This window comes from Bos taurus, chromosome 11, assembly GCF_002263795.3.
Source record: "Bos taurus isolate L1 Dominette 01449 registration number 42190680 breed Hereford chromosome 11, ARS-UCD2.0, whole genome shotgun sequence".
NCBI classification, from domain to species: Eukaryota; Metazoa; Chordata; class Mammalia; order Artiodactyla; family Bovidae; genus Bos; species Bos taurus.
Window position 1 is genome coordinate 94,414,653 of NC_037338.1, and position 26,958 is coordinate 94,441,610.

The 26,958-nt window shown below is 44.5% G+C and overlaps 1 protein-coding gene across 8 annotated transcripts in view; it reads right to left on the bottom strand.

Annotated features, from left to right (window-relative positions):
- The window catches only part of STRBP (spermatid perinuclear RNA binding protein), a 198,700-nt gene that overhangs the window by 166,342 nt on the left and 5,400 nt on the right, over positions 1–26,958 (bottom strand). For 4 of the 8 annotated variants that reach the window (XR_236501.4, XM_024998627.2, XM_005213131.4 and 1 more), the window contains exon 1: positions 5,775–5,925. The exons of 1 other annotated variant lie outside the window; for it this stretch is intronic. The gene's annotated coding sequence lies outside the window, so the exon portion shown is untranslated. 8 annotated transcript variants of the gene reach the window in all.

Sequence of the window (26,958 nt, forward strand, 5' to 3'; positions counted from 1 at the left end):
ACTCCATCTTATCCATGACCCAGAAATTTAGACCTTAGAATTTATCACACAACCTGCTACAGAATTCTCACTTTTCAAATGGAAATGAACCATGAAGTCACACAATGCAAAACTGTGATTTTATTACTGATATAATCAACTGTACCCTTTCGAGTTGTGCTAAAGTTAACTAAAGAAAGCCGATGTTCTACATACTGTTAGTTATGTCAGAAGTTAAGAGAATTTGAATACCAAATAACTAAAATTTAAAGCTGCTTCATTCACTCTGCAACACACATATTGTTGAGATAGACATCGTAATTCTCAAAAATGATACATTTATAAGGCAGAAAACCAATACAACACTGTAAAGCAACTTTCCTCCAATTAAAAATAAACTTATAACACCAATACAGTATACTAATGCATATATATTGAATTTAGAAAGATGGTAATGATAACCCTTTATGTGAGACAGCAAAAGAGACACAGATGTATAGAACAGTCTTTTGGACTCTGTGGGAGAGGGCGAGAGTGGGATGATTTGGGAGAATGGCATTGAAACATGTATAATATCATTTTGAAACGAATCACCAGTCCAGGTTTGATGCATGATACAGGATGCTCTGGGCTGGTGCACTGGGATGACCCAGAGGGATGGTATGGGGAGGGAGGTGGGAGGGGGATTCAGGATGGGGAACATGTGTACACCCGTGGAGGATTCATGTTGATGTACAGCAAAATCAATACAATATTGTAAAGTAATCAGCCTCCAATTAAAATAAATTTATATAAAAAATAAATAAACTTTTTAAAAAATGATACACTTAAAGGACCCTCAAGAAATAAAAAGCATGAAAGTGACAAATCAGGTCCTTTAGTCACCTTTTTATTTAATGTATGACCTAAAAGTTAAAGAATTGCAAATCTTTCAGGCTCAAACCATTTAAGTATTCAGCTCACCACTAATCTGGTCTCAGTATTTTATTCCTTTCTATTTTAACTGACATATAAGTTTAACATACATCTCTCAATAAACAGTTTTCTAAAATTAGACTGAATTATGAAGCCTCTCATAATTACCTGTCAGAAACAGTTTTTCTACAGCTGAATAAATTTTTAAAAACAAGCAATTTTCCAATAAAAGGATCCATGCAAAACAAATGAAAACAGAAGAGCAGTAAGATGGGTAACGGTGTCCAAAATGTTATAAAAGGTTGTAAACTACTAAGAATAGATCAGTTAGCATAGAAAGACTATTGTCAGGGCTTCACATATTACCAAGCTCAAGCAAATTAATGCCTAATAAAGCAACTTAATATTTACATTTTTGCAATGTCAATCAGGACCAAAATCTGGAGGTTTTTTACAACTAATAAACCAAATAAAACATTTAAGAAGCATTTAAAAATTATTCCCTCACAAACAGAGCATAAATGTCAAATAGATTCGGTAATTATTTGCTAACTAAAAATTTAAAAAGGAAAAAGTATGCAATAAATCTGAAAAAGGAGGCTTAATGCCACTAGAAGCAATAGCTCCATTTTCCTGTTCAAATCACCCCAAATTAATCAATTTTCTACAAAAAACCATAGGGAAATGTATTACATGTATTATTTCTGATTTAGAAATCGAATTCTCTGAGACATAAAAAACATCCTGTCCCTGGAAATTCATACTTAGAACTCAGAATGTCTCTCACAAGTTTCTGCTCAGACTCAAGAATTCAAATCAGCACCAATACTTAGCTGCACAAATGAGCCAGGAAAAATTAGTAGACAGTAGAGCAAAGGATGAACAAACTTCAATTTGCAGATATCTCTAATATTCACAGAAGTTTCATCTCTATCCAAGTTTCTCACTACAAATTAACCCACCTAATGCCAAATTATTACTTGACCAGGCTAACACGAAATAAAGAGTCAAAGAAATAATAGCTATTACCCCTACTTACATAGTGCTAACCTTCCTGAAAGGTTTAAACTTGTTTTATATAAACCATCTCAATTCTCCTGGGAGGTAGATAAAGAGTCAGGTTTCTGGAGGAGAAACAAGCACAAAGGGATTAAGTATCTCGTCCAGCAAGTCACAAGTGAAAATAAAACCAGACCCAATTATTTAGCCTACAAAGTCTAAACAACCTGCTTGCCTTGGTTCATAAACTTAGGATAATATTTTAAAGTGCCTACAAATTATCCCAAACCTTAGAACTTCACGGAACAATACATATAAACAGAACACTAAACCAGAATTGAGTATTTTGAACAAGAAAGTACTGCTTGCTCCAAATCAATTAAATGAACCAACACAATGGACTTAAAAAATACAGAGAGAAAACAACAGTCAAATGGGAAAGAAATTTCAAAGGTCACTCTATTCATCTTATATCCTACTGCTCAAATTCTCTGCCAGGAAGCCAAAGGGGTCAAACATGTTCATTATAATTACATTAAATACATGTATCAAATCTCAAAACACTGCTAAGAGTTTCAAAAAAAGGCATTTATATTTTTAAAAACTTTGCCCTCCAAAAATAAAATCTTATAGCAATGCCTTTAGAGCATTATTTTTCTGCTTTCATGATACACTTCAAATTTGGATTTTAAAAATGACTGGTTTCCAGTTTATTTTTAAAATATTTATACTTACAGATAGAGATTACTTAAAATGTGGTGTTCTGTTCAGCCTCATTATGTTTAGGCAAGATTCCCACTTCCACTCAAACTTATTTGAACTCACAATGGCTGCATTATTCAAACTAACAATTTAGATACTTCCTAAATGGACAAAAGAAGAAAACTAATCAACCCAGAAAGCTTCCCAAGGTACCAAAGAGGACCTTTCATGTGAGATCATACTAGGTACCACATTAAACACTACCCGAAGCCCAGAAAGCAATAATTGAAGTTACATCTGCAACATGATCAAATAATTTATTTTTTTTTTGCAAAATCTGACAAGACTGAACCTTCAACTGTCAAAAAGGAAATCGCTTTCCAAGATTCTAGAAAACACTGCTTACTGAGGCAGTCTCAAAGCAGTTTCCTTAATCCTTCCAAATCCCAAAGAATCTAACACAAGCCACAGAACACTGAACAAGACCTGCTGAAAAGTCTGTGTTCAAACACCTAAAGGTTACTTCATAACACATAACCCCCAAAGTCTTTCCACAATAAAGCTAACACTGCACTCCCCAACTCAAATTAAAATAACAGAAAATCCAAAAGCCTCTATTAATAAATTTTACTTGAACTATTCGGGAGACAACCGAGGATCTGTTATCTCCACCTTGAAAGAGTCAAAGCTCCATTCCTGCCACTTTTAGAAGCTGGATGTATTTAATACATTACCTCTGTCTGCCTCTAGCATGGGACTGAGATATTACATCACCCAGATGCCTGAAAACTGCCCTATTACCCAGAAAGCACCAAGGTATCTGATACACCGCACCAAGGTATCCTTTCCTCCCTCTGATGCACAGCCCTCAAACACGCTGGGCCCTGCCCTCTTGCAGAATCTTCACAAAGAAACCTGCCCTGAACCTGCTGTAGTTCTGCTTCTATTCACTCCAGGTGCGCTCCTCTTGACCCTGCATGGCTCCTCTATTTGCCCACTCATCAGGCCAATGTGCCAGAATGACTCCACCCACAGCTCCTCCAACCAGGGAGTGTGTGCTCAGCTCTCCCTTATCCCATCCCCATTCACTGGGTTCTGGAACTAAAATCAAGGCTTCCTGATCTCTCTGATCCTAGAAGCATGAACTTTCATATATGGTAAAGGGCTTAATGTCCTCCATTTTCCATAACATCATTCCAGAATCCACACACACCCTCACACACTCTCCAGTTCCTCTAAGGCAATAATTTAATCCTCTCCTTTTAGGGTTTTTTTTCCCCCAAATTCTACACTCTGCCCTTCCACATACTTTCACTGACCCAAAACATGGTGGCTCCTTTAGTCTCTCAAGACCCAAAGTTTTCCAGGCTTTCCTCACACTTCAGCACCCACTCCTTCCACACTCTTTCAAGCAACAGTTTTCCTAATTCTCTCCAGCCTGAATAGTCATTTCCTGCTCTAAACCTGGGCATCCCACTTCCCCCACCACCACCCCAAACCCAAACCCAACCTACCACATTCTAGTCACAGACATGTCTACATACATACCCACCTTACCCTTTCCTTACCCCACTACTGCTGGCACTAGGCATTTTTCAGCATCCTCTACCCAAAAATATCCTATCTTCCCCCTTTCACTCCCTTTGTTCCCTCCTACCCACTTCTACCATAGCCCCCAAACCCATGCTTCTCTCCCTCCCACACAGACCTGTACACTTCTTTGAACCTACCCCTACTGCACCCCTCTACTCATCTCCCCTCAGCACGCACCACCCACCCCCCCTCTTTCCTTCTCCCCAACTTCCCTCCACAGGTCCTGCCCTAGAAACACTTCCATCTGTCCTCACACCTCACCTGCCACTCCAAGAACATTTCCCTCCCCCCACACACACCTCTGGCCCTCCACACTGCACTCCACTGGTCCCCTCCCAAGTCTCCCCAACCCTTAAGTCCCCCCTCTTGATACTCCCCACCTTCATTCATACTTCCTCGAGAACACCCTCCGTTTCACTCACTCTGATCTCTACTAAATGCCCCAGTACTTCCTCTCGTCCCCACCACCCTTCACTACCGTCAGGACTTCTCTCCCAAACCCCTCAAACTTAGGCCCTGCTCCAATCGCCCGCCCTCTACTCTTCTCCCCTGAGCGCCTCACCAGATCAGATACCTGCTTCTCCTCTCACATGCTCTTCCCTGGCAGGGCCCATCTCTCCAGCCTCAGACCCTCCTGCCTCTTTCCTGGACAGACCCTGTCCTCACACCGCTCACCGGGTCTCCTGAAGCCTCTGGGCCTACCCTTCCGTTCCTCCTGCCTGAACACTCTCCATTTCCCTCCCCATCACTCCAGAGACCCTCCTTCCACCCACCCCCACAACCTCTTTCCACGCTCACCCTGCCACACTGCCCCGAGCCGGACACCTTCTTCCACATTTCCCTTCACATTTTTGTCCACGGTCTTCCTGCTATCTGGCCCCACTCGTTGCCCCTCACACGCAGCCCCGGCCGGGACATCCGCCTCTTCCATGCCTCCCTCGATTCCTTCCAATCCCATCACACTCGCCCCCTGTCCTCCCTAAGCCTCCTTCACACCCTCCCGAACCCCCACAGGCTGCCCCCACTCGCTCCGGCCCCCATGGATCTCCTGAACCTGCCCGAAGGGCCTCACCCTCCAGTGGGCCAGATCCCTCTACCCTTCCTTCTCACCCAAATCTGCCCACACCCTCCAGCCGCCCCCCGCAGCCTCTCCCCCAGCCCCTGCCCCCAACGTCCTCCAACACCTGCCCAGAGCCCTTCACCCTCCATCCTACCCAGAGCCCCCAGCGCCGGGTCTCCTCACACAGCCCACGCCCTCTCCCCGCTCGGGGCCGGGACCCTGCCCCCCCCCCCCACCCTCCACGAAGGTGAGGAAGACTGCCCGCTGCCCTTGCCCGAAGCAGCCAGGGCACCGCAACTGCGGCGGCGGCGGCGGCGGCCACAATGCCGGAGCCACGGGGGCCGGGATTGCTCCCTGCTCTCCGCCCCGGCCGCCGCTGCCGCCACCGCCGCCGCCGCTGCTAAGGACGCACAACAAACAATGCGGGGCCCGGGCCGGCACCGCCAACCGCCTCAACCGCCGCCTCAACCGCCGCCCGCCCGGGACAGCCCGCCGCGCAGGCGCCTGCCCCTCCGCCGCAGCCTACCCGCACCGCCGCGCTCTGCCCGCGCCCGGTCCCTGCTCCCGCTCCGCCGCCGCCGCCACCTCGTCAGCCTGCGTCTCCGGCTCCTCAGCCCAGCGGCGGCGGCTGCGGCGGCTGCTGCCCTGGTGGCGCTCGCGGCTCCGGTCTCCGCTTCGGCGGCGGCGGCGGCGGCGAGCACGTGACGCTGCCGAGCGCGCCCATTGGCCGGGCCAGGGGGCGGGCCCCACGGCTGCCGGGGAACGGAAAGCCCGCCCCCTCACTCGTCGCGCGCCCCCTCCACGCGCGCTCTGCCGCACCTGAGAGCGCCGGCCAGCGCCCGCCGCCGCCGTGCCGCGCCGCCGCCTGCGCCAACTGCGCACCTGGGAGCGCGCAAGGAGCACACACTGTGGCGGCCGCATGCACCTGCGAGGAGACGCTTACGTAAACTGCGTCGCTGCCTCCCTCCCGGAGGCAGGCCCCCGCCTGCGGCAGCACCTGAGCCTTGCTGCGCTAGCGGCGTAAGTGCTGCGGAGCGGGGACGAGCTGCGGAAGGGAGGCGAGCGAAATCCACGGAAACTTCGTAACGTCCGAATCTGGGAGCGGCTCCCGGTCGCCACTAGGGCGAGCCGGCCTCTCCCGCCCCGCGCCCCAGAGCTCTGTACCCCCGACCCCAGCGGCTACGCAAATGGAGTAGGTGCCGTAACGCCTCCCCAGGTGGAGGAGGGGGAAGTTAATGAGCTTTGACTAGTTAAAAGGTTGAAACACAGCCTCCACCCCGCCAGCACCAACCAGCTGTGTGACCTTGACCAAATTACAGAACCACTCTGATCCTCAGTTTCCTGGTCCGGGAAACTGGGACAGTAATTCTGATTTAGGAGCCGTTGGAGGGATGGAAGAGAAAAAAAAAAGAGAGAGACAATAGGTGAAAAGACTGTAGGTGCAAATTCTTCTAGCACGTTGCAGGTACTGAGCAGAAGTTGCATTTTAGTCAACAACCTCCTCTCCTCCCACCCCTCAGGGACCTCCCTGGGACTGAGCTGGGGGCCAGGGCTTCTCTGACCTCCTTAGAGTTAGGTCAGATTTTGGCTGAACCCTGGCCCGGCACTGCTGAGGAAGAAAGGAAGATTTGCTATTTAGTCACTAGCTGGCACCTTCTTGGCACCCAGCATTCTGCCAGCGATGTCGGACCTCTATCTGAGTTCCTCCTGCATGACAGGTCCTGTGCTAGGGGGCTGGGATGCGCAGGTGAATGAGATAGGAAATTACCTGCCCTAAAGGAATTTCAAGCCTAGAGTGGAGACGACCTGATCACTCAGTGCCAAGGCTTGGAGAGCTGGGGGTACAGCAGGGATCTCCCACAGCAGCCCCATCGGGGGCCCTTCCACCTTTTAAACATACTAGGCCCAAACATTTTAACACTTTGCTTCATTCACAGAATAAAGTGTAAACACTCTAAATCAACTTAAAAAGCTTGAGTGATCTGACCTTAAGTTTAAGTGCCCTTTACTTTCCCTCCTCCTTTAGGCCAACTTGACCCTCCAGTCACATTGAACTTAAGAACTGTAGTTGACATAGTATGGCACTTCTGAGCCTCCTGAGCCAGGTGCTAGGCCCCAAATCATTTTCAACACCCTCTCCCCACCCCCAACCACCATACCTTTGTTTATCCTCCTAAAAAACTCCTTGGCGTTCTTATCAGCCATCTCAGAATGTATTCACCCCAGAACTCCTTAGCTGCCTCCAAGGCACTCTCTAAACTCCCTCCACTTGGCACAACAGCCTCATGAAATGATGAATTCTTATAGCACTAGACTGTATTTTTTTTTTTTTTTGCTGTCTGTTGCCTTCCTGGACTATATGCACCTAGAAGACAGAGTCATCTCTCTACCTGGGTGGGATAGGGAACACATGAGATGAGATCATTAAAGCTAGGCTTTTTAGGAAGAACATGAGTCTGCTAGGGGAAGGAGGGACAAGCTGCAGTGAAAAAATCTGGGTTCAGGGTATACTAGCTGTGTGACCTTGGAAAATCAGTCTCCCTGGGTCTTACTTATCTATCAAGTGAGATAATGCATACAGAATATGGTTGTTGTAAGGATCCAATGAGAAATATATCTCAAGCACTAAGTATGATGCTTGGTACTTGATAAAATGTAAAAATGTTCTTAAATGGAGGACTGGACAGCATTAAGTATTCAATAGTATCTCTTATTTCAGTATCTTTTTTTTTGGGGGGGGGGGGGGGGCGGGCACAAGGGGCAGCATGGTGGGATCTTAATTCCCTGACCAGGGATCAAACTGCCTTAGCAGTGGAAGCAAGGAATCCTAACCATTGGACCGCCAAGGAATTCCCTCCAATATCTTTTTTAACTTAAGTATAACTGATTTACAATATTGTGTTAGTTTTAGGTGTACAGTAAAGTGATTTCAGTTCAGTTCAGTCACTCAGTCATGCCCAACTCTTTGAGACCCCATGGACAGCAGCACACCAGACCTCCCTGTCCATCACCAACTCCTGGAGCTTGCTCAAACTCATGTCCATCAAGTTGGTGATGCCATCCAACCATCTCATCCTCTGGTATCCCCTTCTCCTCCTGCCCTCAATCTTTCCAGCATCAGGGTCTTTTCCAATGAGTCAGTTCTTAGCATCAGGTGGCCAAAGTACTGGAGTTTCAGCCTCAGCGTCAGTCCTTCCAAAGAATATTCAGGCCTGATTTCCTTTAGGATTAACTGGTTTGATCTCCTTGCAGTCCAAGGGACTCTCAAGAGTCTTCTAACACCACAGTTCAAAAGCATCAATTCTTTAGCCCTCAGCTTTCTTTATGGTCCAACTCTCACATCCATACATGACTACTGGATAAACCATTGTCTACACGGACCTTTGTTGGCAAAGTAATGTCTCTGCTTTTTAATATGCTGTCTAGGTTGCTCATAGCTTTTCTTCCAAGGAGCAAGCATCTTTTAATTTCATGGCTGCAGTCACCATCTGCAGTGATTTTGGAACCCAAAAAAATAAAGTCTCTCAGTTTCCATTGTTACACCATCTATTTGCCATGAAGTGTTGGGATCAGATGCCATGATCTTAGTTTTTTTAATGTTGAGTTTTAAGCCAGCTTTTTCACTCTCTTCTTTCACCCTCATCTTCAACTAAAGGCTCTTTAGTTCCTTTTTGCTTTCTGCCATTAGAGTGGTATCATCTGCATTATCTGAGGTTGTTGATATTTATCCTGGCAATCTTGATTCTAGCTTGTGATTCATTCAGTGTGGCATTTCCCATGGTGTACTCTGCATGTAAGTTAAATAAGCAGGGTGACAATATACAGCCTTGACGTATTCCTTTCCCAATTTTGAACCAGTCTGTTGTTCCATGTCCAGTTCTATCTGTTGCTTCTTGACCTGCATACAGCTCTCTCAGGAGGCAGGTAAGGTGGTCTGGTATTCCCATCTCTTTCAGAATTTTCCACAGTTTGTTGTGATCCACACAGTCAAAGGCTTTGGTGAAGTCAATAAAGCAGAAGTAGATGTTTTTCTGGAACGCTCTTGCTTTTTCAATTTAGTTTTATATATATATATATATATATATATGTGATTTAGTCTTATATATATATATAAGTTTAGTTTTATATATACATAAAAGTGATTTATATATACGTTCATATTCTTTTTAAAATTATTTCCCACTATAATTTACTAGATTAGATTAGATTAGATCAGTCGCTCAGTCGTGTCCGACTCTGCGACCCCATGAATCGCAGCACTCCAGGCCTCCCTGTCCATCACCAACTCCCAGAGTTCACTCAGACTCACGTCCATCGAGTCAGTGATGCCATCCAGCCATCTCATCCTCTGTCGTCCCCTTCTCCTCCTGCCCCCAATCCCTCCCAGCATCAGAGTCTTTTCCAAGGAGTCAACTCTTCGCATGAGGTGGCCAAAGTACTGGAGTTTCAGCTTTAGCATCATTCCTTCCAAAAAAATCCCAGGGCTGATCTCCTTCAGAATGGTCTGGTTGGATCTCCTATAACTTATTACAAGATATTAAATATAGATCCCTGTGCTGTATAGTAAACCCTTGTTATTTATCTATTTTATATGTGGCAGTGTGCATCTGTTAATCCCATACTCCTAATTTACCACCCCCTCCCCTCCCCTTTGGTAACCAAAAGTTTGTTTTCTATGTCTGTGAGTCTGTTTCTGTTTTCTCTTATTCCAGTATATTTCCTGGTTTCCAAAGTACTTGCCCTGAGAGGTACAAGTCAGTCTGGTGTTCCAATTGTTTCCCCACCCCTCCCCCAACCCTAGGCCACTGTAGAAAGAAGCTGGAAACATAAAGGTGGCCAGTCTGACCTAAGTGACGGGTGGGACCTAGGGGATGGGACATCCCTCAACTTTGTGCCATCATCTTTCTAAATCTACATGTAGCTCCAGCCATTCTCTCATCCTCCCCTCTTTGTACAAAAACTAGCTCTTCTCACCAAGACCAGGTCCTTCCCCTGTGCCTGGATGCCCTCCTTACCTACCCTCTAAGGAACTTCACCCCTTAATGGGCCTCTGTCGTGGTCAGCCTCTTCTTCTCTCCTGGATTCTTTCCACTGTTTTCCAAACAGTCTCTTCTATTCTTTAAAGAAAAAGAAGAAAAGAAACAAGATCCCCAGGTGATCACATGCACCTTGCTGTTTGAGAACCATTGACCCAAAACCAACAGCTTCAGATGCCAACTGGAGGAGACTTGAACATCACAGCAAAATTGTGGTTGCTGACATGATTTTCTAAAATGGTGAATAACCCTTGGTAGAGTCTGAACACAAAAAGGTGTAATCTTCATTCACTTTGCATAGTATTTGCCTCCCTGGAATATTAAAATCATGCTAGAATGTACTTTGTCTTTGTTTGAAAAAAGGGAGTTAGTCATTAGGCTTAGATAATTGTACACAGGACTTTCACCTATGTAAATGCCCAGTGTGACATTCAAAAAATCATGATGCCTAATTGTCCATACATTGCAGGATATCTAGCATTCTTCACTTCCCTGTGATAAATGCCATTATGACTACCAAAACTCCATCACAAATGTCTAAAAGCTCCAAGTGAGTAAATTCTCTGGCGTTCCAATGGTTAGTACTCCACGCTTCCACTGCAGGGGGCCCAGGTTCAATCCCTGGTCAGGGAACTCAGACCCCACATGCCACGAGGCCAAAAAAAATTAAAATTTCTTGAACTGAAGAAAAATGAAAATGCAACATATCAACTTAATAAAAAAAAAAAAGATTAAAAATAAAAGCTCCAGGTGAGAACTATGGCTCTAGACTCTCATTCAACAGCCTATTCAGGATATCTATTTGGACTCATACAAGCTATGAAACTGTTCATAAGTGCTGGATCTCTTCCCCGAAACCCTGAACCTATTGCCCTTCCTGTTCCCCATTTCAGTTCTCTCATTGAGGCTATGATAGTTATTGATATTGAATGACCAGTAGACTGAAGGTTTCACGTGGGCAGAATATTTCTTTGATTTGTTCTCTTTGTATGCCTTAGAATAGTGCCTGGCATAGAGTAGGCACTTAAATATTTATTGAATGTATGCCCAGCAGACTTTCCCAGCCCTAACAAACCTCAAAAAAGACAAGAAAATACCAGGAATTCCAGGTCAGAAAGCCCCCACTTTCCAGAAGGACTTCTAATATCCCTGATACTTCTATCAGTTAAAGATGCAAAACAGCACAGATCTACTGCTGACACTTTCCACCAAAGTTCTCTCACAGGAGGTCTGAGGATAAAGCCCAAATTCGTCCACCTCAAGCATAACATTTCTTTGAAGTCTCACCTTTTATCTTTTAAATTCATACACATCTCACCTTTTATTCCCATGTTTAACATGAAAATAATGTTTTAAATTACTTCCCTTTAGGAGAAAAATTCAAAGCCTGGGACTTCCCTGGTGGCACAGTGGATAGGAATCTGCCAACGCTGGGAACGTGGGTTTGATCCCTGGTCCGGGAAGATTCCACACGCCGTGGAGCAACTAAGCCTGTGCACCACAACTACTGAGCCCAAATGCTGAGACTACTGAAACCCATGCACCTAGAGCCTGTGCTCCGAAACAAGAGAAGCCACCGAAATGAGAAGCCCGTGCGCTGCAACTAGAAAGCAGCCCCCATTTTGCAGCAATTAGAGAAAGCCTGTGCAAACAGTGAAGACCCAGTGGGACCAAAAATGAAAGTAAATAAAGAGTTAAAAAAAATTTTAAACCCATTTTTCCAACTCTTCAAGAAGAAATTCACTCTAGAAGATACTCCTCATCTATCAAGTGGCTCTGAATAGTCCCTGGCACACCACCACCTAGCCCTGACGGTAATTACACTAACAGCCAACATTTATTAAGCACTTATTATATTCTAGGCAGTACATTATGCACTTAACATGCATTGTCTTTTTTTTTTTTTTGGCACTCAGGATCATAGTTCCCTAACTAGGGATTCAAACCCACACCCCTTTTAATGAAAATGTGGAGTCTTCAACCATGGGACAGCCAAGGAACTCCACATCATGTCTTTAATCCTCATAACAATCCTATAAAGTAGGATTTTAATTTTCATTTTAATTTAAGGCTCCAGGAAGGTATGTAACTTGTACTAAGGCACAGAGCTGACAAGTTAAAGACCTGGGATTCAACTTGGTGTTTTCAATCACTGTGCTGTCCACTCCAGTTTGAAAAGCAAGTTTCTTGACTTTTAGGATAAGATTACTTTCAGACATCAGGAATGCCCTAAGAAATCATCCAACCCCGGTACTTTGCAAACTAGGGAAAGCACTGCAGTGTCTGGATCTCTGGGTGCACACACTTTTAGGGTCCAAAAGTTCTAAGAGAAGTTTCTAAATTATGTATCTTATAACCTACAAATAATAATAATATAAGCATATTTTGGATGACTGGGACAGCCATCTTATGAGTGATTCCTGATGCCCTAAATTTAGTGCTCATGTTGGTCCAAAGGGGTTGCCTAAAATGATGGGTTTAACATAAAATGCAGATATTTTAGACTAGGGGTCAAATATTCAAGCCAGCAAGAAATCATTTTCCTTACAACAGTGACTCTTAACTAGGTGTAATTCCTTCCTCATCCCCTCAACCCCTCTTCTAGAACATTCAGCAATGTCTGGAGGCTTTTTTTTTTTTTGGTTTTTATAACAACTGGCATCTAGTGGGGAGGATCCAAGGATGATGCTAAATATCTTACAATACACAGAATAGCTCTCTTTCCCCCCATAACAAAGGATAATCCAGCCCAAAATAGTGGTGCCAAGGTTGAGAAACCAAGCTTTAAAAGGAGTTCTATGGGGGAGAAAGAGAACAGAGTAGAAGGAAAAATATTGGAAGTGAGGCTTCTCTAAATGAGCCTTGTTAAATAGCTTTGACTTTGAAATCCCATAAATAATTTATGTAAATATTTAAATCATTAAGTCATATAAATTTTTAAATAATCCCTAATATGAAAAACAAGTCAAAACATGAACATAACTTTATATGAGGTTGATAACATGCCCACAGGAAAAAAAAAAATTACCCCAATTGACCTTAAAAGAAAGTACTTTTTGACCATACATCTTCAATGAGATATATTCTAAGCATAAAGGGGAAAAAGCAGTAACAAAGAGATCTTGAATTTCTCTCAATAATCTTATTTGTTAGGAATGATACTAGCATTGTTGTTTTAAAATGTCTATCTTGGAATAAAACAGAGTAATTATTATCTCTCATGGTCTGATAGGTTGGCTGGGCTTCACTGAGTGCTTCTCACTTGGGGTCCCTTATGAAGTTGCAGTCAGAGGTCAGTTGGGGCTGAACTCAGCTGAAGTGGTCTGTGGGGCTGAACATCCAAGATGGTTCACTCATGCTCTTAGCTGGGGAGCTCAACTGCAATGTGAACTGGACTACTTATATGCAGCCTCTTTGTACGTCTTAAGATTCTCACAACAGTAGCTCTTAAAGCTAGTCCTACAACTGGCCCAGCGTCATCGTCCCTGGGTTCAGTGGATCACGGTAGTCACAGGCCCGACCAGACCCAAGTGGGTGGAGATACAGACTCCATCGAGGAGTGTTACATATGCTCAGGAGGGAAGAACTGATGGCAAAGACAGGCCACCCATACGAGATTAGTACAGCGCCACTGTGGGAAATGGCCTTGCCTCTGTTTAAACTTCTCTCAAGGGACTTCCCTGGTAGTCCAGGGGTTAAGACTGCAATGGCTGTGGGTTTGATCCTTGGGTGGGGGGCGGGGTTGGAGGGAAGAGAACTAAGATCCCACATGCTGCAGCGTTTGGCAAAAAAATAAAAATAAATTTCTCTCAAATCCAGCCTATTCTCTCCATCCTCCCCTTCTCCCCACTATTATCTTGGTCTACCTCTAAGAGTGGAGGCCTCATCTCCGCTCATTCTGTTACTGGATAATTATTGCATACTCCCTGAAAGTTTTCCAGAAGACCAGATAGCCAAGATAAAATGCAAGCCTTAGTAAGGTGAAGCTCACTGAAACATTTAAAGGAAAGAACTGCCAGGAGGTCCTCTTATGCTGCCACCGCTGGTCACTATGCTCCTTTCAAAGGCTCACTTCTTAAAAAGAGGTCACAGAAATCGTCCTTGCTGAATCCCAGTGAGTTTGGATTTCTTTAAAAATAGCTTGTTCTTCAAGTACAAAAAATAACATCTGAGACGTTTGTTTAAGTGTGAAACACACCTTTGTCATGACTCAGTACAGGCTGAACGGAAGTTTATTAAACTTTCCAAAAAAGAAAAATTTCCTCTTGAACCAAGAAAGCCTGAGAGACAACAGCTTGGGGTGAGGGGTTGGGTGGGGGGGCGGCGGGGAGGGAGCGGTAGGAAGAAAAGAGACAGACAGGTGGAGCAGGGAGAGAAGCAGTAGAAGGATCTTGCCCATCCTGTGAAAGCAGATTTCACATGATGTTCCTTCCACCTTGAATGACCTTCCTCCCCTCAGCCAGCCTGATAATATTCCAGTCCTCCTTGCAGCCTCATTTAAATTTCACCTCTGAGAAGCCTTCTCTGACCCCTCCAGGCAGAGTTACTCCCTCCCTCTTGGTTCTCAAAACACTTTGAATGGGTCTTTATTATTAGCATATTGTATTGAAGTTGTCGGTTTACAGGTCTGTCTCCCTTCTTAGGCTGTGAACTCCTCAGCATCTCCCCGGCAGAGGCACCCAGTGACTCATCAGAGAGCCCCTCTGCCTGGCGCCAGGCCGGGCGCAGGCGGGGTGTTGGGAGAGGTTGTTGATAAGAGATGGTCTTGCTGGGAGCCGCCTTCCATCCTGAGGTTGCAGCTTTCATTCCTTGTTCTACTTTCCAAATGCCTCCTGACTCTCCACACCCTCCAAACACCAGATCTTTCAATCTACCTGCCTCGGAGCCCTTTCCAAGCTCTGCCCTCACTCTGGATACAAAGGAAGAATTGTGCTTGCTGCTACCTGAGGCCTGCTGCTGCCCTTGTCCACCGGATCACGTGCTCTTTGTTTCTGCAATTGACCCCCTTTCATGCCTGCATCATTGATAATTTTCCCTTTCTGGCAAACTATTCCACCAAGATACAAATATTCCACTTTTTCACAACTAAACACACACACATACACACACACACACACACACACACGACTTTCTCTGCAATTATCCTATTCTATCCTCACCCCACTGTACTCTGCTCCACTTAATCTTATCAAGGTCATCTGTGTCTTTCATGTTGTTGAATCCCAGTGGTTAGTTCTTTCTCTGCCTCAGTTTAGCTCCTGTCTAATGCACCCCACTCCCTGCCTCTTCCCCACTGCCTTGGCACTGTGACTCTGCCAAGCCTCAGCAGCATCCAAGACCACTGTTCTGCTCTTTTCTGGAAAATCTTTCTTCAAGGGCTTCCAGGACTTTCTGGGAAATCTTTCTTCCAGGACTCCACGAGCTCTCCTTATTTTTCCACCTCACTGGCCACTCCTTCTCAGTCCCTGTTGGGCTGCATCCTTTCCCTTAATCCTTCTTCTGTTGGGATTGGAGTGCCCCAGGGCTGGATCTTCAGACCTCCTCACTATCACACCTACTCCATAAGTGATCCATTCCAATCTCAAGATCTGACATAGCCCTGGAGACTGCTCAGATTGCCATCTGCAACCCCAGCCTGGACTCCAGACTCAGTGGCTAACTGCCTGTGTCTTGGACATCTAAAAAGCATCTCAAGCTTCACATATCTAAAATCAAACATGTTACATAGAGAACAGATATGTGGACATGAGGGGGGCGCAGGGGGCAATGAACTGGGAGAGCAGCATTGAAATATACACACTGCTATGTGTAAAATAGCTAGCTGGTGGGAAGCAGCTGTAGCACAGGGAGCTCAGCTAGATGCTCTGTGATGACCTAGAGGGGTGGGAGGGAGGCTCAAGAGGGAGGGGATACATGTATATTTCTACTGATTCCTGTTGTTGTAGGGCACAAACTGACACAACATTGTAAAGCCATTATACTGAATAATAAATAAATACATAAAACCAAACTTGTGCTTTCCCCCCAACTCATCTATTTCTTCACCAGGGACCCCGCATCTCAGCAAACTAAATGCCACGACGATTGACTGAGCTGCTAAAGCCGAAAGCTTACGACTTTATTTTCTCCTCCCTCACCTCATATCCATCAGTTCAGGAAAGTCTATCAACTCTGCCTTCAAAATGTACCTGGAATCTGATGTTTATTCCCCACTTTCTCCACTACAAATGTTGTCCAAGCAATAGCCTCTTAACTGGTCTCCCAGATTTCAATCTTTTCAACGCAGCAGCTAGTATCAGCCTTTGGGAACAGAAGATTATGCTCTTATATAAGATGCCAAAGGCTCTCCCTTTCCAAAAATTCATCATGTCCTACAAAGTCTCACAGTCTCTGACCCCTACTGGCCTCTCCCACCTTGTCTCTCAATCCCTCCCTTGCTCACTGTCTCCCAGCCACATGGGACTCCTTTTCTCAAACAGATGAAGAACGCTCCTGTCTCAGAGCCTTTGCACTTGCTGGTCTCCTCCCAAACTCCAAATATCTGCATGGTTTACTCTCTCACTCCCTTCAGATTTCTGCTCAGATGTTACTTATTCAAAGGGGCTTTCTGGACCACCCCATCGAAAATAGTTCTCTCTCATTCCTTATCCTACTTTATGTTTCTTCATAGCACTTTTCAATTCCACATTGAACCATAGTATATTGATTTGCCTTTTAATGCCTATCTCCCCTGCCCCGAGCTAGCAAGTTCCATGAGAGTAGTACTCGCTCATCATCAGCTACAGCTTTATCCCCCTCAATGCCCCTGGTGGCTCAGATGGTAAAGAATCCATCCACCTGCAATGCAAGAGACAGGGGTTCAATCCCTGGGTCGGGAAGATCCCCTGGAGGAGGGTATGGCAACCCACTCCAGTGTTCTTGCCTGGAGAAACCCACAGAAGAGGAGCCTGGTGGGCTAGAGTCCATGGGGTCGCAAGGAGTCAGACACAAATGAGCAACTAACACACACAGAGCCAGACATACAGGAAGTGTTCAATCAATTCTTATTGAATGAATGGCTAGCCACCTGACTGACTGAATGAATGCATTCACTTCTTTTTACTGCCCTGCCCTAGGCCAGGCTTCAGCATTTTCCATCTTTGTGGTAGACTGTGAAATAAGTCTACAAATTCCTCCTATCACATGCACACCCCTTTGCAACGTGACTTTGCCTTGCCTCCTACCAAAAGGTGGAGCCTCTCTCCCCACCCCTTGAATCCAGGCTGGCCTTGTACGTTGCTTTGGCTGGTGGAATCAAGCAGAAGGGTTAGTATACAACTGCCAAGGCTAGGCCTTAAGACATCTTGCAGTTTCTGTCTCCAGTCTCTTAGAACACTGCCCCCAGAGCACCATGCTGAGAAGAAGTCAAGGATGAAAGACCATCTGGAGAGAAGTGCGACTGCTCCAGCCAGCCTGGCTCCCAACCAGTCCACCAACTGAAGGCCGCTGTGTGAGGGGGTACCAGTGAGGTCTGCAGAACTGCGCGGCCAATCCACAGAATCAGAAGAAATAACAAATCATTGCTTAAAGCCAGGAGATTTGGGAGCTGTTTTGTTACGCTGTAACAGATAATCATAGAATCTGCATAGTTGCAGTGGCCTCTCCTCTAGGTCCTCCTCCTCTTGTCTTAACTCCAGGTCATCCCCACAGGTCCCCAGAGTGGCCATTCTAACTTGAATTCACACCAGATGAACAATTTTGTTAAGTCTTCAGTAACTCGCCATCTTACAGAGTAACACTGAGCCTGTGTTGTGTTGTATGAAACCCTCCGAGATCCAGCCTCTACAGACCTCTTCAACCTCATCTCCAAACACAGTGGCAACCTCTGCTGGGAAGAGCAGTTCTCAGACTCTGTGCATCAGAATTACTTGGGGAGCTTCGAAAAATTCCAGTGCTCAGGCTCCTCCCTCAGAGACTCAGAGATTTAATTGGTTTGAAATGGAACCTGGGCAACGGTATTTTTTAAAAGCTCCCCGGGGGATACTAATGTGTAGTCAGGATTGAGAATCATTGAGTTAGAGGATCTAAAAGTGTATTTTAAAATTGCTGATCTTGCCTTCAAGGAAATTCAGAAGCTTCAAGGAAAGATTAAATTATGCTCAGCGCTCTTTTAGCATTAAGTAAGCAATATTGTGTTCTAAGTTTTGGGAAACTGGTAACAGACTCTATGAGAACATTCTTTAATTATTTGAAACATTGAATTATCAATACTTTATTTCTTCCACTCTAAGACACACCCTTTTCATAGTTTAATATTTCTGAAATCAGGCTCCATCTCATCACTAATATGTACACTTAACGTTATTTTGCTTCACCCAAAAAGCCTGTAATTAGATTAAGGGTGTGTCTCATTGCCTGTGGTGATCACAATCAAGGAAGTCCCTTTCTGCGACGTGGCACAGTGCAAGTGCTACAGCTTCTTTGATCCCAACTGATTCTCCCACCAATCTGGTGAGGCAGAGTTTTTAACTATGTTTCATAAATAAATCATTGCTATGGTTTTTTGATCATTTCCTTTGGGCCAGATACTGTTCTAAGTATTTTGCAAATACTATCTCATTTAAACCCCACAGTGACCCAAGATGTGCGCACCTTTTATGCACAGGGAAACAGGGCTGAAGATGCTTAGTAATTGCCTGGGGGTAACACAGCTGGGAGGCTTATGGACCACAGTCCAGGGGATTCTGAGTGTGCTGTGGGGTTTTCAGGAGATGGTCCTCCCTGCTTGTTTCATAGAATAAAGTGCAAATGCCTTTACCATCTGTCCTCAAATTATATTTCAATGGTAATGAAAAATCCAGAACTTCCAGGTAGAGAACAGTCATCAACTGAGAAGAATCCCAGTAACTAAGAGCCCACAATGTGCCAGAACTTTGCTCATATTATCTCTGATCTTCCTAACATCTGAGAGTATTTGCCGGGGGCTTGGGTTGGTTTTGCTGCTAAGCCCCGCTCCTCTTTCTTCAGGCTTTTCCTTTGGGTATCGCCTGTGTCCCTTAAGGCTTCCCTGGTGGCTCAGATGGTAAAGCATCCGCCTGCAGTGTGGGAGAGCTGGGTTCGATCCCTGGGTCAGGAAGATCCTCTGGAGAAGGAAATGGCAACCCACTCCAGTACCCTTGCCTGGAAAATCCCCTGGACGGAGGAGCCATAGTCCATGGGGTCACAAAGAGTCAGACATGACTGAGCGACTTCACTTTCCTTTTTTTTGTCCCATAGCCTGCAGTTTTGGCAGGGCTGTCAATTAAGATTTCCCATCCCTGCCTGGTCAAGGAATAGGTGAGTGACCTGAGTTAGACCCATCACCTTTTCTAGGGATCTGAACCTTGAACAGAGTGAGGCATGGTCAGAAAAACTGTGTCAAGTTGAATCATCCCAGTAATAAGGCCCTGTCAATAACAGTAATATTTATTGAGTGTTTACAGTACAAGGTACTAAGATAAGTGTTGATGGACATTAATTCACTGAACCCTCACAAGGATCTTACAAAGGAGGCCTGATAACCCTCCTCTCTTCCCTGTCTAGCAGCTGAACAAACTGAGCCAACAGAGCAAGGCCACACAGCCCTTCTGGGCAGAGCTAGATTCAAACCCAGACAGCCTGACTCCGGAGCTCCAGGCTTCCCCAGTAACTCCATCGCTCCTCTGTTGTACTCTTCTTTAGATTCTGTCCTTGGGCCTTTTCTTTCTAAGCCTAGCTCTTTGTCCTTGCCTCAAAGTCATCCACATTACAGCCTTCCAATAAATTCCCTTTATACTCATGAGCCAGAGTAGGTATCTGTGACTAAGAAACCCTAACTAATTAAAGGAATATCACTCCTGCTTGTCGGTGAGCAGTCAAGCCCTGAGGAGGTTAAGGAACTAAAAGCAGGTTAAGGAACTAAATAATACCTATCATTTAGGAATAAGAACAGTAATCACAGTAGCTAGCATTTTAAAAAGGCAGGCTACAAGGCGCGCTCTGTTATCTCCTTTAAACATCACAACCCTCCACCCTCCCTCGCCGTGAGATCGAGTTGTGTTTTTTAATTGAGATATAATTTACATGCCACAAAATTCCTTCTTTTAAAGTGTACAATTCAGTGGTTTTTAGTATATTCCTAAAGTGGTATACCCATCACCACGATCTCATTCCAGGACATTTTCTTCACCCCAAAAGGAAATCCCATACCCATTAGCAGCCATTCTCCATTCTTCTTTCTGGCAACCACTAGTCCACTCTCTGTCTCTATGGATCTGCCTATTCTGGACATTTCATATCAGTGGCATCACACTATGTGATCTCTTCGACTGGCCGACTGGCTTCCTTCACCGAGTACAGTGTCTTCAAGGATCATCCTCACTGCAGCATGTATTAACACCTCACTCCCTTTTATTGATGAATCCATTGTATGTATGTACAATCCATCCACTGTATGGACATACTGCATTTTTTTTAATCTAGTTATCAGCTGATAGAGATCTGAACTGTTTCCACTTTTCCATCCTTAAGAATAACACTGCTTCAGGACTTCCGTGGTGGTCCAGTGGTTAGGAATCTGCCTTGCAATGCAAGGACTGCAAGTTCAAGCCCTGGTTGGGGTACTAGGATCCCACATGCCACAGAGAAACGAAATCCGTGTGCCACAAGTACTGAGCCCCTGTGCTTCAGAGAGTGTCTGCTGCAACTACCGAGCCCACATCCCACAACTAGAGAATCCATACACCGAAACGACAGAGGTCACGTGACACAGCAACGATCCCGTGTGCCACCGCCAAGACCAGATGCAGTCAAATAACAAGTAAAAATGATGAATAACACTGCTGAGAAGATTCATGTACAACTTTTTTGTGGATCTCTGTTTTCATTTGTCTTGGGTAAACACCTGGGAGTGGAATTACTGGGGTCATATGGTAACTCTACATTTAGCCTTTTAAAGAACTGGGCAGGGCTATTATTATCCTCACATTATAGGTAAGAAAATGGTGCTCATATTGGTTAGGGCATTCAGAACCACAAGGCTTAAAAGTGGTGGCTGGGCTTTGAGTCTGGTCTGGCTGTCACAAGCACAGAAAGGAAAGAAGCCTTTGTTCTAAAAAAGATCACTAGCAGTGTGGGATTTTTCAGGAATTTAATGCTGCTTCAACCCTCAGCAAAACACATCTTCATCATCATCACCGTGATTACTACTCGCTTCTATGTGTTGAGTGCCTGCTATGTCATTGGTATTTTATATATTATTTGAGTGCCTGCTATGTCATTTGTATTTTATATACTATTTGTCTTAAACGTTAAAACAGGGACGCCTTGTGAGGGTCAGACAGCTCCCAGTTTGTTTCCTGCTCTGCCACTTGGGCAAGCAACATAACCCCTCTGAGACTCAGTGTTCTTATCGGTAAAATGGGAACAATAGGGATAACTGTCTTATAAAATGATTATGAGGTCTTATAAAATGATTATGAGGTCACATGAGTTAGCACGGTAGAGTCAACAAATACTAGTTTTAACAAGAGCTTGTAAAGACCTAAAACCCGTCTCCTACACACATTTTCCAGTTGAGAAATGGAGACATTTGATGTAGCCTTCACAGTCATGTCCAACTCTTTGTGACCCTGTGGACTATATAGCCCGCTAGGCTCCCCTGTCCGTGGCAAGAATACTGGAGTGGGTAGCCATTCCCTTCTCTAGGGGATCTTCCCAACTCAGGGATCAAATCCGGGTCTCCAGCATTGCAGGCAGATTCTTTACTGTCTGAGCCACCAGGGAAACCAGGAGTGGAAAAGGTGATGCTTTTTCATCTTTCCACTATTGCTCCATCCTCGGCTCTCCCCCACTCCACCCAGGGACCACTCAGACATCTTGAATTTCTCCACTCTGCCCTCTTGACCTAGTAAGTGCCAACCTTTGGGGCCCCTACTGATGCCCAGCCTACCCTCCCTTTCCCTCCACATCGGACCGTGTCTCCCAGGATATCCCCTCCTCCAGGAGCTCTGGCTGGACTTTAACTTCTCAGGACCTGGGCATGCACCAGGGAGACGATCTTGTGGAGGGAAAGAGTATGGGCTTTGAGTTCGAATTCTAGCTCCATCCCTTAGAGATACGGCTTCATTCCCCTGGTTCTTAGCTTCCTCAAACGTCAAATGGGAAAAACGGTTATACTTTGCTGGGCTGCTGCATAGATTTGTGAATGCATGTCAAGCATCAGGTGCCTAGTGCACCACAGGCATCAATACATGCTCACTACCTTTTTCTATCCCTGTTTCGCTCATGGGGTGATGAGGAGAGGTGGAGGCTTCCAGAAGACAAAGCTCAAAGAATCTGCAGGGCTGAGGAAACAGCTTGGCAGCTGGACTGAGAGCAAAGGAGGCTTGGGGGTGGCAGAGATCAAAGGCTACATTATGCAGATTATTCCTTTGTTCCTTGTAGTTTGCACTTGCCTTGGTGCCTCCTGGGGCACAAGGAGAAGCAAGCTCACACCATATGCACACAGATACACAAAAGCACACATGTGCAAACATGCACACAAACCCAGATGCACGTGGAATATATCCTACTGCACCACACCAAACAAGCACATGGTCGTGGGCACCCTTGTCTGCTCACAAGTGCGTGTGTGTATATACTCCAAACACATACCCATCCATGCGCTCACCCAGTCATTCGGGAGCTCATGTGCCCATGAAAATGGGTAAATGGACAACCATGTGGGTCCATGCAAGCACATGTACGTGCATAGACACCCGTGTGTTCACAACCCCACAATTCAACACTAGAATGCACACAAATTCTTGTCTACGTGTGTGCACCCTCTCAAATTCCCAACTCTAAATAGAAGCATAAGCTGCAACATATGTGCCTCCCTGTCGTGAAGAGAGAGGAGGCTGTAGAAAGACAGCTTTGCAAGATCACGTAGAGAAACTGGCAGGGGTTCCAAGCACTGCAGAGAAGGTTGAAGGGATGGGGGTTGTCAAACAGTGGACTGGAAGAGGACAGAGGATGAGATGGGTCTCTGAGGGAGAGGAGATGACCCCTGAAGTCACCCGCCTTCAACTTGAATCCAAATTGACCAAAGGTTTATACCAGGGGCTCCCAGACTTATCGATCACCAGGGCTATTCACAGCCAAACAAGGCTCAATAAGAACACTTAGCATCTCCAATAGGTCAGGCACTGTTCTAAGCTGTGTGCTTAAATCATTTAAACATCAACAAAAATAATGCTTAACATTAATATTATCATTATTGATATTATAATTCTCCTCGATTTTCAGACTGAGGAAGCTGAGGCAGACTATCTGGCATACCCTCAATGATGGGACACCCAGATCTGGCTTGACCTCCGACTTACCTCTGGTAAGGTAAGACCTCTGGACTTGCCATCTCCAGATTTCCTACTGTGCCCCTTCCTCCCTCCTGGAGTCTCCACCATCCTCTGAACACAGGTTGGCTCTCCTTTACCCTCAATCATTCATTCATCACCATGCAAAATGTGAGTCATTTACTCCTACTCATGGTACAGACTAAAGAAGGTTAATATAGTTGGGGTATTGGAGGTGGGGACAGAAGGAGTTCAGACCTACCTTACTTGGGAAATGACTTTTTTCAGCTTGCTGAAGTATAATTAATATGTAATAACTGCACATATATTGAAAATACACATTTGTTACATTTTGACATATATTGATACTTATAAACCATCACCACACTCAAGACAGTAAATATAACTATCATATACAAAAGTAGGAGATGACTTTTCAGATGAAACATGAAGCAGAGTTGACTCTTCCAGGTGATGGAAAAGTAGGAAGGGAGAGGGAAGAATATTTTAGGGAGCAGAGACCCTTCCAGCTAAGATCTTCTGGAAAGGAAAAGCAGGTTTCATCTGAGAAACTCAAAGAAGCTTGGAGATCCCCTGGAGGAGGGCACGGCAACCCACTCCAGTATCCTTGCCTGGAGAAACCCATGGACAGAGGAGCCTGGCAGGCTACAGTCCACAGGGTTGCAGAGTCGGACACAACTGAAGTGACTTAGCATGTACACAGCACACACACTCAGTGGTGGGGAGCAGGGAAAAGTGGGAGGAACAGTTGCCAGGGGTTAGGTGACAGGAGCCAGCACTGGCCCCGCCCTGAGGTTGAGATCTCTACCAGGGTCCTCATCATACTACAGGTTGGGACCACCCTGGGAAGGAGGCAAATTGGAAGCATTTCCTCCATGGACTAAGAGAGCAGGGCTCTCACTCATCCAGGGAGGTTCCTGTAGCCTATTTCTGGAGGCTGACCCTGCAGAACCCATGGTAGCACTTAGCTCTGAGCATTCAGCCTGCTTGTTAGCTGGGACATTTTAAAATTTTTAATTTGTATTTCAAAATCTGTAAAAGTTTTTAAATTATTTTGAAGTTTTTGTTTGTTGATAGCTCAATTGGTAAAGAATCTACCTGCAATGCAGGAGACCCCAGTTTGATTCCTGAGTCGGGAAGATGCCCTGGAGAAGGGATAGGCTACCCACTCCAGTATTCTTGGGCTTCCCTTGTGGCTCAGGGGTAAAGAATCTGCCTGTAATGTGGGAGACCTGGATTCAATCCCTGGGTTGGGAAGATCCCCTGGAGAAGGAAAAGGCTACCCACTCCAGTATTCTGGCCTGGAGAATTCTAGTCCATGGGGTCCCAAAGAGTCAGACACTTTCACTTTCACTTGTTGTCATTTGGGGTTTTTTTTTTTTTGGTCTTACTCATGCCCTGCAGGATCTTAGTCCCTCTACCGGGGACTGAACGATCCTCAGTCATGAGAGCACGGAGTCCTAACCACTGGAATGCCAGGGAAGTCTTGAAGGTATTTAAAAATTACCATAATCCCACCTGCCTGGATATGACCAATATTAACATTTTGGGGTATATTCTTCCAGACGCTTTTCCATACCTAATTATTACATATATGTACATATAATTTTTAAGGGACCACACCAAGGGCAGGTTTTTATCTATATTTTATTGCCTCAGTCACATCTGACTCTTCACGACCCTATAGACCATACCCTGCCAGTCTTATCTGTCCGTGGGATTCTCCAGGCAAGAATACTAGAATGGGTTGCCATGCCCTCCTCCAGGGGATCTTTCCTGACCCAGGCATCAAACCTGTGTCTCCCACATTGGCAAGTAGGTTCTTTACCACTAATGCCACCTGGAGAGCCCAAAATTTAACAATATGTTATACATGTTTCCATATCTATAAATATAATACTAAAACAAACAACTCTTTATTATTATATATTTTAAAAGTGCTGTGATAGGCTTTCTTGCTTATATACTATACACACTTCCACAATTATTTCCTTAAGCTATCCAAGGACTACAAATACATATCTTCAAAATCAACTCTATGGAGAAATTATATACTGTTAATAATTTTGATATATATTGCCAAACTGCTCTTCAGAAAGCCTGAAGCAAATTACACTCAAATTATCCGTATATGAGTGTTTCTCTTACCAAACTGTTGCCAAAACATTTTGTGAACTAGCAGGTTTTTCTTCTAAAGTTGGTCAGTTAAACCAGCATCACACAGCTGCTTTAATTTGCATTTTTAATAGCTAGCAAGGTTGAGCTAGCTATTTTTTATTAGTCATTTATATCTACTTGCATGGGTTTCCTTTCCCTTTTTTTTAATTGTAAAGAATAATTTCATGGCTTCTTCTAATTATTAAAGTACTACATTCTGACTACAGAAAATTTAGAATATAATAACAATAAAGAAGAAAATAAAATTTAGTCAGAAACCCACAATTAATCATATTGTAGATTTTTTTCCAGGTAGAGTTAGAAACAGATCACATATTTAGAAAACCCAAATAGGATCATGCTCTATATAGCTTTACATACTGCTTTTAAATGCATTATAGAACAGTAATTTTCCCATGTTATTAGGTATTGATTTAAAAACATGATTTTAACATGTGCAAAAATGTATTTATAACCATAATTTACTTAACAATTATCCTAATTTAGACATTTAAGTCCTCCCAATTTTCTCTGGTAATAAATAACAGATTAATAAATACCTTTATTCTCAAGTTTTTTTCTTTTTTATTATCTTTAGCATAAATTCCTGGAGGCAAAATTTTTAGATAAAAAGGTACATATTATTTTTTTAAAGGCTTCTCATAACTTAAACTCTGTTTCAACATATACTGCCATTACCATATTTAAGGAGTACCTGTTTCTTGACACTCTTGCCAATATTAGGTGAAATAAGGCATCTCATTATTATTTTCAGTTTTGCTCATTTGATTACAAATGAACCTAAGAAATGAACTGATGGTATGTCTTATTTTTGCAATCCAACTAGTGGTGACAGAGGCTGGAGGTAGTGGGTCTTCCTCCACCACTTACCAGAGAACTAGGCACAGGTTTTTAAAAATCATCTTTGTTGTTTAATTCACATTTTAAAAGAATTTTAGTAATATGAATAGCTTTAGTTACAAACTTACTGGTCTTAGGACTTCCCTGGTGGTCCAGCAGCTGGGACTCCAAGTTTCCAATGCAGGGGTCCCAGGTTTGATCCCTGGTCAGGGAACTAGATCCCACATGCTGCAGCTAAGACCTGGCACAGCCAAATAAATAAATGAATATTTAAGCAGTGCTACTTGCTCAGTCGTGTCCGACT